Source organism: Symphodus melops (assembly GCF_947650265.1).
Source record: "Symphodus melops genome assembly, chromosome: 21".
In the NCBI taxonomy this organism is placed as follows: domain Eukaryota; kingdom Metazoa; phylum Chordata; class Actinopteri; order Labriformes; family Labridae; genus Symphodus; species Symphodus melops.
The window spans coordinates 2,792,230-2,807,824 of record NC_136711.1 but is presented as its reverse complement, the minus strand read 5'-3'; the positions used below and the strand labels follow the sequence as shown (position 1 = coordinate 2,807,824).

Sequence of the window (15,595 nt, the reverse complement as noted above, 5' to 3'; positions counted from 1 at the left end):
TCATTATGTCAAAAGTGCTCGTTATTAATTAAGAGGCAAAATGAGGATGATGAGCATTAATTCTACTGACGTTTAGCCCATGAGCAAGACGCATGGCATGAATAGAGAAGATTTCAAGCTTCAAAATAATATGACGCATGTGATTATGAAACTGACCTCTGACCCTTAAAAACCCACGTCAAATAACTGAACTCTCCTCGATGTGCAGTTTTGTAAAAACCCGTTTCTAAACATTTTTCTTTGAACTATATTCATACAGCCTGTGATGACAACTTATAAAAAATGGACTTTGATTCTTTTCTGCCTGTCAGTGGCCCGTGTCGGTGTTTTGGTCCCTCTGTGGTCACACGTGGAAGTCTGCACGTCTCTGAAGGTCACAGAGGATAAACACACCCCTGCAAATAGAAACCTCCACCAGAACAATCCAAAACCACATCCTTCGCTTATTCCATGCTGGCTGTGTGTCAGTGTGTGTCTGCAGACAGGAGAACACACACACACACACACACACACATTCCTACAGTGAATGGAGACTCACTTGTAAGCCCTTGCTTCAGTCTGAGGTGTTTGCAATTCTCCATACGGCTAAAGAAAAGATGGCGTGTGCCCATAAAACAATCTCCTCTCATCTTTTTTCAACATTTCATAACATGACAATGATCTCTCTTGTTTTTCCTCCAGTCGCGGTTTTTCATGAGAGGCAGATTAGAGGTTGTAATCCCTGCGCTGTACGCCAGATGACATCGCCCTTCTGTCAGGCCAGCAAGATCATACTGACCCGTGATTGGACTGTAATATTCCTGTGACGGTGCCATCGGCAGGAAGCACAGAGGTGATCACTCTCAAAGCGAGAGACGTGGAATTGTCGTGACAAAATTGGTTCAACTGGAAAGCAGGTCTTTGTTTTATTCCAAGAAGTATGTTCATCATAAATCAAAGATTACAAAATTGTTGTGCACATGTAAAGCTCTCAGTGGGTTCAAAAGGTTCTTTTGTTACATGGAAAGAAATTGTCATTCTGATCGAGATTTCGGAGAAACTGCGGGATAACTTTTTTTTTCTGTTTTCAATCGTATATGACAATTTCAAGAGAGATATGTTGCGTCATGTTTCACAGAAAATGTGCATTTTCTGTGGTGACTGCCACCAAACAGCAGTGTGACGTTTACTGACGTGTACAGATTATAACAAAGGCGTCCTATTGGCACTGAACACTGCTCGGTGATTCTCGTCTTTGAGGCTGAGGAGCCACGTCACTGGAAACTCATCATGACTGCATGAAAATCAACCACACAATTCGACTGAACTATATGTGAAACTGTGAAAACACCTCATCTTGACTGTGACTTCCTTTTCCTTCAGCTTCTCTTCCACCCCCTCTCTTCCTGCTTTACCTTTTCTCTTTCGCTTTCTTTTTTTGGGGGGGGGGGGCTGAGACGTTTTTTTAATCTTCTGCCAGAATTCTGAGCCTTAAAGTCCTTTCCATTGTTGTCACGCTCTCTGCAGCTTTTTTAATATGTGGTGTGTGAATAAGTCAAACCATCCCGACTTTAGAAAAAAAAAAAAAAAGAGTTATTGTTCGACGAAGTCAATCAAAAAACCGGATTGGTTAAAATACTATACCGGGAAAGCAGATTAAACTAAATAAGTCACCAACTGTGTGATACTTTATGATTTCATTTGATTTGATTTGTAAATAGTATATTTCGGAGTGTAAGGTTAATCTCTTTTCTTCACTCTCTGACAGTAATTTGCTGTTAAACTGAACTGCAGTGAACCTTGAATATAATTGGTATGGGACTCTGTGGAAGACTAATGCTCAGACCGCCCAGGTGGGGTTAAACATAATTAAGATAGCATTGTTCTGCCTCGACAGGCTCTACGACCGGCCCAACAGCACCTCTGGATCCACTTTCATTTTACACTTATTCAAGGTTTTGGTCCGACCAGCTGCAGAGCGTTGGCTGAAGTACTGAAGTTATTATAACAACTGTCATCTTAACTTTTTAAACATGTGTCATACATGTTAATGGTGAAATGTAAAACTCATTTACACCCCGATGGAAGAGGCTGCTACGTAAAGCGACCATCAGAAGGAAGTAATCCCATTCATCCACATTCATACGCTGCAGACAAAGTCATAAGAGTTTCAGATTTAGCGTGTTGCTGAACACATCGGTCATACAGTAAAACTTCCAGCTGTGGGACAATCAACTCTACCGATGACCCACAGCCATTTTATTATCCAACACCGTTTCTCATGTTACTCAAAGATTGTGTCCAAATGATTCACATATTCACGGCTTCTTTCAGACTCAGCCGTCTCATCGTTGTCTTTACAAGCTAACCTCGAATCAAACTCACTTTTTCACAGGGAAGCTTCATTTGCATGTCAATGATTTTACATGTTTTGACTGAGCGGCTGAACGTTGCCTTATTTACGTTATATAGGATCGGAAGATCTTGATCACGTGAACGTAGAATGTGTGTGGACGAACTGTCAAAACATAGATCGAACTATCAGACTCCTTTGTGCACACTCTATACGTTGCAGTTCTATGCTTATACATGGACACATGTTTTTTCTCATCCAAATCACGATGTTTGCAAAATAGTTTTAACTAGAGCTGAAACGATTCCTCGAATAACTCGAATAATTCGATTACAAAAATTCATCGAGGAATTTTCGCTGCCTCGAGGCTTCGTTAAGTTTTTTTTTGTTTTTTTTGCGTCATCAAAACTTTGGTATGAGTATAAAACACGTTTAATGTAGCTGCAGCTACCTGCTCCTCTCTCTTACACAGACACTTCAGTGCTAACACGCACACGCACACGCGAGCGCGGCGTGCCCCTTTTAACTTTTAGTCAGCACACAGTTGATCCGTGATCCACACGACCCAGTCGGGAACACGTGATCCGGTCAAACGGTCGGCTTTTCTCCGTTCACTCTCTCCGTGTTTGCAGCTAACATAACGATAGCAACGTCCTCTCACAGTCTCTGTCATAGACGCGTCTCTGGTCTCTGTAGTCTGTGAGCGCGCTGAATATACGCGCTGCAGGAGCAGACAGAGATACACTTTTAACAATATACAGGCTGATAATATGAAATGTCTGATGTCTTCAAAGCTAAATCAAGACAGAACTTGTTTGTGGAATAATAATTTAGCAAATATATATTTAAAGTTTCTCAATCTCCTGATCTGACATAATGATTGATTCAACAGAACATAATGCTTTCTCAATTAAATACTGTAACAGATGTGTAGGCTACACAAAACAGTATTTGTTATTTCAGCCATTAAAACGTGTTTGGCCTGTATTTTTAATTTACCTGCCGCCTTGACCAGTGAATCAAAAAGTTTATTTGGGACCCTGTCAGTAATATGGTGAGTGTCAGCAGCTGTAGAGCAGAGGTGGTTGGCTGTAACAAGCAGGCGTTACCACGGTAACTGCAAAGAAGCAGGTTTGTAGGGACGACCCAAGACAAGTTAAAACTTAATTAAGCAAAAGTATGATTTATTCGATTACTCGATTAATCGACAGGATATTCGATAGAATACTCGATTACTAAAATATTCGATAGCTGCAGCTCTAGTTTTAACCCTTTTTTACAGACACATTTAAAACAACCACAGCTGACTAAACATCCTGCAGTCTCTTGGATTTATTCCCATCTCCTTTTATTTTCCAAAAACCAAAAGGGGATCTGAAAAGACTATTTTGAACGTTTGCACAAAAAAGACTTTTGTAACCACCTGCAGAGATCAAAAACTAAACGGCATGCTGAGAATGAAACAGCAATGAGATCAGACACACTGAGCTGATCCAATCCTAAAGCTGATATTATTCTGCTCACTCTTAGTTCTGGTACGTTATTAACAAGCCTCTCCACTCAACTCTCACCTGTTGTGCTAATGGAATCGAGAGTGACATGTTTTGGCAGACAGGCAGGTGTGAGGGAGAATTGATGGTCTGTAATCTGAGTCTATCAGTAAAACATTGACCATTGAGATTACAGTAAAACTATAATCGGCCACTTCTTACACATTCTTACAAGTCTACGAACAGAATCAAAGAAAGTCAAGTAATGTTAAAGAACACACTTTGTATATGTATGCTAACTAGTGAGATTTAAGAGTCACTGCTGGGCAGATTTGCTTACAGACAAGAGCCAAGCTAGCAACGCTATCTGATCTTCTTTTTCACATGAAAATCCTCTGGAAGCTGTGCATCTGCTTTTTTTCCCCTCTCTATCCTGTTCTAATGCAACAAAGCATGAGTAGGTCACATAGATTAAGAGTGAGTTATGTAGTGTGCTTTCACCCCCCCCCCCCCCCCCCCCCCCCCCCCCCCCCCCCCCCCCGTATGAGCACATATTCTCTGGGCTCTCATCCTTGCCAGATGTTACAGTCATAGCACATGTGGGTCATTTCCTCTGTCTTTCTGGCGTGTGAGTTGATGTTTTCGTTTGTTTGTTTGTGTGTGTATGTAATCTGTTGCTACCTTTAAAAACACAGAGATACATGATTAAACATCTGTTACAGCAGACGGTCAGCACACAGACAAAATCAGGAATGAATGACAAAAGGTTTCGGCACATTTACGTAACTTTCATGTCACTTTCTGAATTTTGGCTTCTGCAGCTTTTCTAACTCTACATCAGTATCATTATCATCATGTTATATAATATTATCAACCGTTTCCTGAAATCATTCAAACATCAAAAAAAGGAAAAACACATTTCAATCAGGCTGAAGTTTGGTTTAACCTGGGACCTTTACCCGGAAAGATTGGACAGGATGTGAGAAAAAGGCGAGACTGAAGCTTAGCTGTACAGAACATTACAAAAGAACAATCACTCCCATGATTCCCCGCCAGCGAGCCCCCTGGTGGTGGAATTCACATACTGTGCGTTTAAAGGGGTAGTTTGGTATTTTTAGTTTATTACCCACAGAGGATTCAGGTAAGCTTGGTCTCTTTATTAAGAAGCTGCTAGCACGGAAGCTAAAGCTCATATTGTATTTGCCATTTATTGCGTGTTATTCAGCTATTTTTGAAGAAAAATCAATGACAATGGAAGTTTACATAACAGTATACTTTTCAATGCTCGGCTTTACCGTCAGCAAGCCAATAAAGGAAGGCTAATTCAGCACACATGTTCTTCTACTACCTTCAAAAATATCAAACTACCTCTTTAAGAGCTCTTCAACATTAAATCATTTTTACTAGTTAAAATTATACTTTTAAGTATTTTTCAAACATTTGACAATTCTGAAACTTCTCGTGCAAAGATTTCATTTCCACTTTATTTCATCCAAATCAACAAAGCATTTTTGATAGGTAGGTATCCCAATTAACTATAATCACTTCAGATGTGTACATAAGACAATGGTGATATTCCTTCTTTGATATGAGTTTTTTTTTCATCAGTTGTGAAACATTTTGACTGTAAGGCGTAAAACTAAAGATATCTGATATTTGTCTCATGGTATAATTAAAACGTCTGCTTGGGAAAAATAATTGCATCAGCTATGACCGTCAGTGAAGTTATGGTTAAAGGTGTGGTCAAATGACCTTTTGAGAGAAATGTTCATCTTTTTAGTCAAAGAGTCGTCACGCTGCTTCAGCTTTAGGCCCAGCGTGCAAGACTGCAGGTGCATGTGTAAACAACTTACACACATGTAAAATCCCACACGCAGGAATAAGCTACTTAAAATTATGTTCATGTAGCATTATAGCATTATACATATGTAAATTTCACTTAATGCACAAATAAAATGCAAAAAACCTGTAGTCAGGGTGATTTCAAATAAGTACAGATCTCGCTCACCGCTTGTGTTTTAACTTTAACTTTTATCTCTCCATCCTTCCTGCCACAGAAGAAAAACCTTGAAGTGTCGTTTCCTTACTAACTTCCTTGTGATGCCTGTCTTTTTTTCTTTCATTCCCTGAATTGAAGACGTTGAACACTTTAAAAGTCATCCTCCCAGCTGCCTACAAGCTTTCCACTCTCTGTCATTCTGAGAAACCCAAAAAGCCATAAATCCTTAAAGATTAGAAAAACTCTCCCCGTCCTTCACGCCGATCATCTGATCCATCCAACCATGAAAATTAAAATCGCAATCTGTTGTATCCAGCAGGCGGTTCCATCTGTTTGAAGTATGGATGAATGATAATTGGTGCTTCAGGTGCTACTTCGCTTCGTCACTGTGCACTTATGTTGCAATCACTATCTCTTAGGGCATGTTGTAATTCTCAGTTATTATCCAGCTAAACTATGTTGCTGAGGACTTTACATGAAGTCTATCAGCTGCTTCAACCTGCATCTAACCTTTCTCACTGTGTGGCCCAATAAAGGAATAAATACCCTGATTTTATCCGTGAAGAACCTTACATTGCAAATCCACTCTTTTCCGGATTCTGCATCTATTTAGTGCTTGGAGCCATACAGTGGTGTAACATGTGGGGTCCATCTGTGCTGGTGAATTATGGATGGTAAAATGAACATGAAACATTCGCAACACAAGGGAAAACAATCACACGTAAAATCATTGTTGAATATATAAATATTTGCAGAAGAATCGTTGGTGCATAATTCAGTTTAGAAATGTTAGTAAGGCGAGCGATGGTAGAACAGGAGAGTTGGAGTTTTTGCATTTATGGAGAATAATGGTGCATTCAGTCTGAAGCTCTTTGGTCCGTATGAAACAAACTCCAGTGTGTCGGATAGTTTGTTTGGATTTGAGTGAGCACTCAATGACAACTGAAGGTTGGTGTTGTTCGCTATATGATAACGTTTGCCGTGCTCTGCAAACCTACTGACATCGTTTACAGATAGCCAAACTCCACCCACAATGCACTGCATTTTGGTTCACTTCCCTTGTTGGGTCCAGAAGGCGTCCTCGCCTCCAGTGAGCCAAACTGGTGCACTTGGAAGCGAATCGAGAGCCCCATTTCTAAGCGGACCGGAGTTCAGTTCTTTGTACCGCAGCAGGATTGGTTTGAGCGTTCGCACCACATGTGATATGTCGTTACACTGGAGGAAATAAATGTGATGCTTATTCTCCAGAGAGATATGTTTCTCATCTGGTGGAAGTCCTTCAGCCTTAGTAAAGAAAAAGGAGGAGTGGAAAAAAGAGCTGCTAAACTACACCGATAGAATCAGAGCAGAGGGCCGGTCCACCAGCTCTGTCTCCAACCTCAATCATCTCTCTTTGAGTCGACACAGGACAGGATTTAATTGGCAAGTTGAAACCAGGGCAAATGCTCAAATCTATACCTCCACTCCTGGTTTAGACTCATAAGCCTCTTTAATAGATGATAAAAGCGTTCTACTGTAGATTATTATTTAAACCCCGCCCCCTTCACATGAATGACAAAGAAATCTGCACGGGGGGGGAAATAAAGTGTCAAGTATGATCTTTGCAAAAAGGCTTCGATATTGCATCTTAAAACCACATATGTTCTGTTACTTTAGTGACTATTAGCGATGAAAAATACCTGAACATTAGCGAACGACATCTTGAACTTAAAAGAGGGAAAAACAAGAGGGTAAACTCCTGCACACGCTTCACTGAAACTATGATGCGATTTAAACATTGTGATAATTGAAAACAAAAAATTACCCAATATTGGGTGCATAGGACTTCTTATTTTGTTTCTGTGTTATCAAAAGAGTTATTGCATAATTTGATATTTATTAGAATGGTATCCTACTCTGCAGGGTTAGCAAGAGCTAAAACGTCGAGGTAGCTTTCTGGCAGCTGGAGAGATTTGCAATGTTCACTACTCTTATTTGTTGTTTACTAATCTTCCTGTGGTCTATCCATACAATATGACAACCATACATAATGATTGATTTACAATGCAGAGACAACAGATAATTCAATCATCTGCATTCATTATGTCTTCACACGTTCTACATTGGTGTCAGCTGATAGGCTGCAGCTGAGCTGGGCTGTATGGAGGCAGAGAAACAGCAAACAAAAGATGGAGAAACATGAACCATCAAAGACAGGACTCCATGTCATGTCGGGAGAAGATAAAAGGAGCAAACGAGTGAAGAGCAACCAAGTGGAAAAAAAACGACATCCTGCACAGAGAGAGCGAAGAAACAAAAGGAAAAGCATCGCAGCAAAGCAGAAGAAAAAAAAAAAGAAGTACAGTTTTCTTTCCAAATGAAAAACAGCCGTCTACTTAGCGTCCGCTTGTCTAAACAACACGTGACGCTGATCCGCATCATTTGACTGTGTGGGCTTGTGTGGTTAAACAATGCAAAGACATGACATTGAGGTTTGTACTGTTATTCTGTCTGACCTCTGTGCATGTGCTGGATTAATATGTGCAGGTCTGTCTGCATCGGTTTCCTTTTTGCAGCCTGTGAATCATTACATTGAGTTTTAGGTAAGAAACCTGATTATCCTGATGAGTGATGACGGCGGTCGGACAGATTTCTTGGATTATTTCAGCCTTAAACCTGAAGCCACCTGGGAGCAGTTGAACTAACATATACAACAAGCAGTAACCACGACTTCCTCTGAAAATACCAAAACATGCAGTTCATAAAGTGCCCACTTGAGGCTGCTTCCAAAAGTGAGAAAACATTTAGAGCAGCAAATGAAATCTTCGATAAGGCCAGTCTGGGTCTCTTTCGTTTTTTAAACAACTGTCTGAGGCGTTACCTCGGCTAATTCCACTCACTAAGTTTGGGATCTAGCCAATCAAATGGCTTATTGTGATGTTATTTGTACCATCAGGGAGTAAAAGAAGTCTGTTCTCCAGATATTTTGGTGAGTGAAATAACACTTTTGTTTTTAATATTTTGCCACACACGAGCAGCTTTCTGTGATCATGGCACTTCCTGTAAAAGATGGCTGACTGGATGAGAGGACCAATCCTGTTTATTACTGTTCAACTATGACACAATCCACACCATGTGTAACCTGCTGCCTCTTTGTTCATGCTTCAATCATTTGGCCAGTCTCTCTTTAAAAACAACTCCAGTTTATAGTAAAAGTGTAAACTCAGTCTCACACTGAATACTGAGAAGATCCACTGAGAGCAAAACATCATTAATAAAATAACAGAGAGCTGCTGCTGCTGTCACAGGCTGTTTACAAGGCACGATCCCAACAAAGCAGGAAACATCCACTTTCACTTGTATGAGGTTTCACCACGGCCCGCACGCCATTTACAGCCTCTGTTAGTGTTTGCCAGCTCCCTGGTCCTGAGGGAGGGACAGGCTGCGCTCATAATGGGTTTTCTGTCCATTTCAATCTGAGCCGTGTACGCAGAAATCGTCAATCCGACTGGAGCAGACCTGTTTCAGTGTCCTCGAAAGATCCTTTTAGCGTCTGTGCCCAACATCACACTTTATTAGAACACACACACACACACACACACACACACACACACACACACAGAGAACGGATAAACATGAATCAACTGGTCAAATCTGTAAAAGGGAAGACTGTTACTTTAGATACGACACTGAAGAACATTGATTGATTGAACGCTGTTTTCCATATGAATCTATTAACTGATTAACAGCATAATAATACATAAGAAATTTACACTTCATAACGTTAACAAGATCTTGCATGAGCGTTTAAACTCTGAGAAGAAAAGTGCTGCCCGTCTCCATGACAACCGTCTGCTGACGACGGCAGCTGTAAGGCCGATATCTGTCACTGTAGGTTTGATATTTTCTAACTAACCAATCGAGTATTCAGAATGTTGGCACTTCCCATCATAGATCCGGAGGTCGAACATGAACCGACGGGGCGGTGACCGTGCTGCTCGACAGGCGGCAGTTAGTGAAATGAAATATATTTATGAAGTAGATCAGACGCAGAGCGAGGAGGAAAACACGACAAAACTTCAGGGGGAATATCAGACATCGGGAAAAGAGCGCTGGTGGCGTCAACAGCACCTTTTTGAAAAGTTGAACGATTTTCAACTCGAACACTCGGAGCGACTGCACAAAAAGGCAGAGCGCCCCGTCAGTAAAGCGACATCCTCATGCACACTTACATATCACAGATGTTTAAAAAGTATACTTCCTGGATCACGAGGCTAATTGATATTTGTAAAAACAGAAATATTAATTGTTGTGACTGCTGTGTTCCTGCTGAAAACCACAGGACACCCTCTGATTATCTGAGGTCAAAGGTCATGCAGACACTCCTCTTATAAACAAACATTAAATGTATATTTTAATGAGCTCTGTGGAAGTCAGTTCTTAAATCTGACTGAATAAAAATGTACACAGCAGACAGACAGACAAAGAGACAAAGAGAGCGGCTCAGTTGACCCTCATATGAAGCTGCTGTGTGTGACCTGAATGGCGACAGGAAGGTCACCACCACAATAAGTGTCTACTCAAGTGTGGCCTCGCTGCCCGACATGAATAGACCTCCTCAGACGCCATCCGTCCCTCCTTCCTGCCGTCCCTCCACGCAGCCAGCCAGCGCCGATACAACAGCTTCCTCTGTTGGCTGCCTCTGTATGAAAACGTGATGGTAATTGCCCACAGATGCCACATTCGGAGGAGGCAGCGAGGAAGGGGGGAGAGAGAGAGGGAATCTGCTGTGAAAAGAATATTGAGGGGGAAAAATGGCGGTCATGATTGTGGTTTGAAAGAAACAAAGAGGAGTTATTGAGGACGTTCGCAGAGAGGTCTGGAGTTCCTCACGAGGACGATGGCCGGGGGGACAACGCTGTCATTAAGTGGACACTGAAGAGGAGTCTGGAGGCCAGAACACACCACAAACTGGGAAGATTAAAATTCCTTCATGACAGATAGTTCAACATTCAGTCAGGCTCTTTGACAAAAGATAATCGTATCCAAAATGTCAAATAACAAAGACTTAGAATATGTCTTATATTTATTTTTTAATAAATTCTGCTTTGGTAACCTGGTTATCAGAGCAGCGGTCATTAAGAGGAACCCCGAAGAAAAGTGAAATACTCTGACACAGCAGCTACCGAGTGAACATATCCACATGTTTCCTTCATGTCCTGTCTATAAAGGCTCTTTGGTGGTTTAGAACAGTAGGCTGAGTATGGACTGTCTCCTGGGGTAAGATAACACTTCCAGGTGTTGTTTTCCTTCCCTGTTCCTCAGACAGACAGAAATATAGCTTTTTATCAACACGTCACTCATCCGCCCTGTCGTACTCTTTATTCAGTAATCTATCCGTGACCTCTCTGTGAACCACATCCATTAAAATGTTCACTGTGTACAGTCACTGAGCCTTCGCTTTAACCCTGCACACTCTGTTTGATGCACTTTTTCCCTACAGATCATATCTGTCCTCGTCCGTGTCAGGGGGGAAAGGAAACATCAGACCAACAACAAAAAACGACAAAGAGGATAAACTGAGTGACACTCTTTGAATACTCACTCAAGGCTGTTTGGGTTTTTTTCAGTCATTCTGTCCTGCAGAGTAAAAGCTGCTAAGTTGTGTCTTCCTTTGTACCATCATGACCTCCCTGCTGATCAGGCCTCTGTGGCTTCCTTTCAGTATGATGACGTGTGATAACACACAGGAGCAAATGTGACACAGAGGCAGGAACAAAAACAAAAAATGAACAGAGATGTGATGAGAGAGAGAGAGAGAGAGAGACACAGAGAGACAGAGAGAGAGAGAGAGAGAGAGACAGAGAGAGAGAGAGAGAGAGAGAGACAGAGAGAGAGAGAGAGAGAGAGAGACAGAGAGAGAGAGAGCGAGAGAGAGACAGAGAGAGAGAGAGAGAGAGACAGAGAGAGAGAGAGAGACAGAGAGAGAGAGAGAGAGAGACAGAGAGAGAGAGAGAGAATTAGAGAAATCCCTGTCCAGATTGCTGCGGCTCAGCTTCAATCTTGATCATTTGGTAAACGAGGGCACCGGAGGTAAAACAAACAACATGGCTGCCTCTTCGTAGTCCTGCTCTCACCTGATAGCGTGTACAGTTACGAAACACTTCCATGACATCGGCGGCTGTAGTGCACAGTCAGTTTACAGAGACCACACAATACACACCTGATATACATTACACTATGTTTATTGGAGCCAAAGAAGAGTTTCCCACACGTAGCTATTTTATATGCTGACCACTTTTTTTCACTGGTGACTGTTTGCAGCCATTTATAGGATGCATGCTGTGCTCTGTAGCTGAAGCAATAATATCACTATGTAACCTTGAATTAGATCAGCAGATCCACTGGTTTAAAAAAAAAAAAAAAAAAAAAAAGTATTGTGCAACCAGACTGTTGCAAAACAACCAGTCTGTGCACAACAAACATGTGGGTTATGATGAATTGCTCTGTACGGTTTCGGCTGCAGGGACATTTGGAGGCAGATTTAAGCCGTTTTTTTTTTTTTTTTTTAAACTCCTGAAAATGTTCACGCAGACTGCTGCTGAAATCTTCCTGAGTTGGTCGTTGCACGCCCCTCACGGCGAGAGACTGTCCCTGTAGGATCAGGTGCAGACAGTGAAACATGCAGCTGGCTTGCGTTGCATTGTGTAAGTCTGAAAGCACCGTTAAGTTTCCCTTGAGCTGGAATCAGCATGCAAACACGCTCAAAAAGACAATGCTAGCTTACCATGGTGAAGCCATACAAATTCTACCTCTTGACTTATAGGAAGAAAAACAAAGTTAAAGCTCAGCTCAGTTTGAGAATAAGAATATAAACCGAAATGTTCACCACCTTACTTTAGCATGTCAGCATGCTAAACTTTGCCAACAATCAAGAAACAGAATCTGCTTTACAGGTCCATGGAAGCAGATCAGAGTTGATAATCACGATAAGGAAAGGTTTAGGTCCACTGCTCTATGGGGGGACAAGAATGTCTGCAGCTAATTTCAGGACAATCCAACAGCAGCTGCTTACAATCCAGAACAGGAAACATAAAGCAAAGATGGCTGATGTTGTCTGAAGTTTGCAACAAATCCTGAGTGACACACTGTCAGAGCAGACTAACATTGTGAATGTCCCATCTCTAACCACACATGTTACTGTGGATGAGGATTATGTCCACACATAGATACCGATATGAAGTAGAGTAAGAAATGTCGGCAGTTAAAGGCACAGCAGTACTTTACTCAGGTGTGCAGACAGGCCTGTCCTGGATGAAAGCACTTCCTGTGCAGTGACAGGTAAGGGCATAAACAGAGCAGCTTGTAGGCATGCTGGAGAAGATCCACTTCACAAACCTAACCAAACGTTTTCCTCTCTTACAGCCACCTCACTCTGAAAACAAACAGGAAGCTAAATTTCCCTTCTGACTCAGAATTCAACCTGAGCTGCATGCTGCTTCTTTTCAATCCAACCTGTTCAAACGTGCTCGTGCCAGAACGTTCAGTGTGCCAGAGGAAGAGGACAAAGCAGAAAAAAAAAAACACACCTGCAAAATCACGTTCTGTGTGTGTTTGTAAAGCACTTTCAGTTTGTCAAAGTCAGAACATGTTTGATTACAAAGGGCGGATCTTTCCCATGAGGCGGCTCCAGCACAGATCGAAACCACTGAACTAGCTTTAACGTTTCTGCTAAAAACAAAGGATCATGTTTATGTTGATGCATCATTCATGTTGCTGCTTTGTGACCTAAAAGCAGAGGAGACTATAAGTATATAACAAGTGACTATTTCTATATAATAGTTAGTGATGCCTGAAACCGCTGTCATGCAAAGTGATGAGCTACAGCACGAACAGTCTCAACGAGTGAAACATCTCGAGTGTTAAAAACAACGACTGTGAGGGGTTTTGTTAAACGACGCTCACTGCAGATGAGCAGGACTCATTTAGAAGAGATGTGAGGTCAAACGTTTCAGGAGCTTTAACCTGCGTGTACGGAGGAGGCCTCTCAGAGTCGACCAATTCTCAGACTTTCATGCTGACAGGAGGCACAGACTGTGAGACTGGGATCTTCAATCCTGCAGGTTTTGTGTTACGCGACATCCCAGACCAGGACTCCTTTCAGCTCGCCGTCCTGGACTTTCCTGTGACTCACAAAACTCTGTCGCTGCCAGCATAGCCGTCTCGTTATTATGCCTTTAAAAAGTAGGTTAATTTTCTCAACCCACAAAGGTCCACTTAATCCTTAATCCTTCAAAATTGAGACATGTGACTGATCAGGAGCTTAATAAAAAGTCTCATCTAAAGTCACTTTTAAGCTCTCAGACAAATTCATTAGGGAAGAAACTGCAATAGTTGGGACATAATGAACTATACATTTACATAGAAATACTCACATTACTCTTTAAAAAAATAAATAATCCCTGACCTTTCCATCTCTTTCCTTCAATTACATATAAATGTATGTTACTTGCATTTGCATTTAACCTCAAAGATCAAGCAGCAAAAGATTCACACATTAAGTGTGAAGTGAAACTGAAAGGGACGACATGTGTGAAGTGATGTCTCTTTGCTGTGTTAACTTCCGGTGCAGGTATTTAATTCTTGCAAGCAGGAGAAGATGTTCTGCAAACATTAATGATGGTAAAAGAAGCACGAGAAGGTTTGAGGTCATTGCAGATACTAAACTGATATGCATGTCAGTAAGAGTTCAGATTTGAAGCTTGAAGTCACAGGTTCAAACTCTGAATACTAATCCTGTCTCCGCCAGTAGAAACGTTGAGGGGCTGCTGCAGGTGTGTGCGTGTGTGTGCGTGCTCCTGCCATCTGGCCCCAAAGTCCGCTTCCTACCTTCCTTCCAAACAGGAAGCCAAAACAAATCCTTGATGACATGGGTCACTGGTTTAATTGTCTCTGTGGGATTTCTGTGCAGCAGGCAACCAAACTGGCCCTCTTTCATCTCCACTGCAGCCGAGACACAAGTTTTCTCAAAACGATAAATCACTTCTGCAAACCTTTCACCATGTCGTGCATGCGCATGCAGCACCCCTCTCCACACACACACACACACACACACACACACACACACACACACGCACACACTCGCACGCGCACCTGTGACTTTCACATCAAACCCGCCTCCTGCTGTCATGACAACTTGGCCAGAAGCTTCACCAGAACTTGACATTTTCATTTGAAAGGTTACGATTCCAGATGTTTAAAACTCCCTGCAAAACACCAACAAGCATCCTAACAGGCGACTCACCCATGTGTCTACTTCTATTTAAGAATGGGAGACCCCACCCAGAGACCCCGGAGTGCTGCAGAGTCTGCACAAATGACCTACAAATGGAGCGTAGTGTTGCCATCAGCGAGCTGTGCAGCCGGTGTAAGAAGCCCCCCCCATGCTTACCTTCAAACGGTGTTCGGTTCTTGCAGCCCTCAACAGCAGCGACCTCGTCACTGGTGAGATGCTCACGCAGGTTAATTCACAAGTTCTCCATCGCGCGGGCACGAGGACGAGTAGTTTCACTATGAAGCGCGAGCAGCAGATGTAAGAGCGCGAGGGCGGTGTTCGAGTCCCATAAGGATGTGAAACATCAGCACAGTAATTCTGCTCTTCGGTGGAGCTGTCTCCCTGACACACACACACACACACACACACACACACACACACACACACACACACAGTAGTATCAGTGTGACTGTAGTGAATCCCGGTCCGCCCACGCTGCTGCTGCTGCTGCTGCAGCTGGA

At 42.2% G+C, this 15,595-nt stretch overlaps 2 protein-coding genes across 4 annotated transcripts in view; one reads left to right on the top strand and one right to left on the bottom strand.

Annotated features, from left to right (window-relative positions):
* Positions 1–15,462, bottom strand: part of rhbdf1b (rhomboid 5 homolog 1b) — a 40,236-nt gene extending 24,774 nt beyond the window's left edge. For all 3 annotated transcript variants that reach the window (XM_079334046.1, XM_079334047.1, XM_079334048.1), the window contains exon 1: positions 15,252–15,462. The gene's annotated coding sequence lies outside the window, so the exon portion shown is untranslated. The remainder of the gene's footprint in view (positions 1–15,251) is intronic.
* arhgap17a (Rho GTPase activating protein 17a) overlaps positions 1–15,595 on the top strand; it is a 101,328-nt gene that overhangs the window by 14,735 nt on the left and 70,998 nt on the right. The window lies entirely within an intron of this gene.